The sequence below is a fragment of the Arachis stenosperma genome, chromosome 7 (assembly GCF_014773155.1).
Source record: "Arachis stenosperma cultivar V10309 chromosome 7, arast.V10309.gnm1.PFL2, whole genome shotgun sequence".
In the NCBI taxonomy this organism is placed as follows: Eukaryota; Viridiplantae; Streptophyta; class Magnoliopsida; order Fabales; family Fabaceae; genus Arachis; species Arachis stenosperma.
In genome coordinates, this window is record NC_080383.1 from 82896433 (window position 1) to 82897819 (window position 1387).

The 1387-nt window shown below is 41.5% G+C and overlaps 1 non-coding gene across 1 annotated transcript; it reads right to left on the bottom strand.

The window, feature by feature from the left end:
* Nucleotides 1-513: 513 nt before the first annotated feature.
* Nucleotides 514-621, bottom strand: LOC130942577 (small nucleolar RNA R71). Its single transcript, XR_009071144.1, has one exon. It is a non-coding gene; the product is annotated as a small nucleolar RNA R71 (small nucleolar RNA).
* Nucleotides 622-1387: the final 766 nt, after the last annotated feature.

Sequence of the window (1387 nt, forward strand, 5' to 3'; positions counted from 1 at the left end):
GTTGAAGCTGACCCTGAACCCGAGAGGACCTTAAAGAGAAAGCTAAGAGAAGCCAAAGCACAACTCTCTTTAGAGGACCTGACCAAATTCTTCAAAGAAGAAGAAGACATGGCAGCCGAAAACAACAATAATGCAAACAATGCAAGGAAGGTGCTGGGTGACTTTACTGCACCTACTCCTGATTTTTATGGGAGAAGCATCTCTATCCCTGCCATTGGAGCAAACAACTTTGAGCTTAAGCCTCAATTAGTTTCTCTAATGCAACAGAATTGCAAGTTCCATGGACTTCCAATGGAAGATCCTCATCAGTTTTTAGCTGAATTCTTGCAAATCTGTGACACAGTCAAGACTAATGGGGTTGACCCTGAGGTCTATAGACTGATGCTATTCCCTTTTGCTGTAAGAGACAGAGCTAGAATATGGTTGGATTCTCAACCTAAAGAAAGCCTGGACTCTTGGGAAAAGCTAGTCAGTGCCTTCTTGGCAAAGTTCTTTCCACCACAAAGATGGAGTAAGCTTAGAGTGGAAGTCCAAACCTTCAGACAGAAGGATGGAGAATCCCTCTATGAAGCTTGGGAAAGATACAAACAATTAATCAGAAGATGTCCCTCAGACATGCTTTCTGAATGGAGCATCATAGGTATTTTCTATGATGGTCTCTCTGAACTATCTAAGATGTCCTTGGATAGCTCTGCTGGAGGATCTCTTCATCTGAAGAAGACGCCTGCAGAAGCTCAAGAATTAATTGAAATGGTTGCAAATAACCAATTCATGTACACTTCTGAAAGGAATCCTGTGAACAATGGGACTAGTCAGAAGAAAGGAGTTCTTGAGATTGACACTCTGAATGCCATTTTGGCTCAGAATAAAATATTGACTCAACAAGTCAATTTGATTTCTCAAAGTCTGTCTGGAATGCAAATGCACCAAGCAGTACTAAGGATGCTTCATCTGAGGAAGAAGCTTATGATCCTGAGAACCCTTCAATGGAAGAGGTGAATTACCTAGGAGAACCCTATGGTAACACCTATAATTCTTCATGGAGAAATCACCCAAATCTCTCATGGAAGAATCAAGAGAGACCTCAACAAGGTTTCAATAATAATAATGGTGGAAGAAACAGGTTTAGCAATAGCAAGCCTTTTCCATCATCTTCTCAGCAACAGACAGAGAGCTCTAAGCAGAATACCTCTGACTTGGCAACCATGGTCTCTGATCTAATCAAAACCACTCAAAGTTTCATGACTGAAACTAGATCCTCCATTAGGAATTTGGAAGGACAAGTGGGTCAGCTGAGCAAGAAAATTACTGAACTTCCCCCAAGCACTCTCCCAAGTAACACTGAAGAAAATCCAAAAGGAGAGTGCAAAGCCATAATATGGCCGAA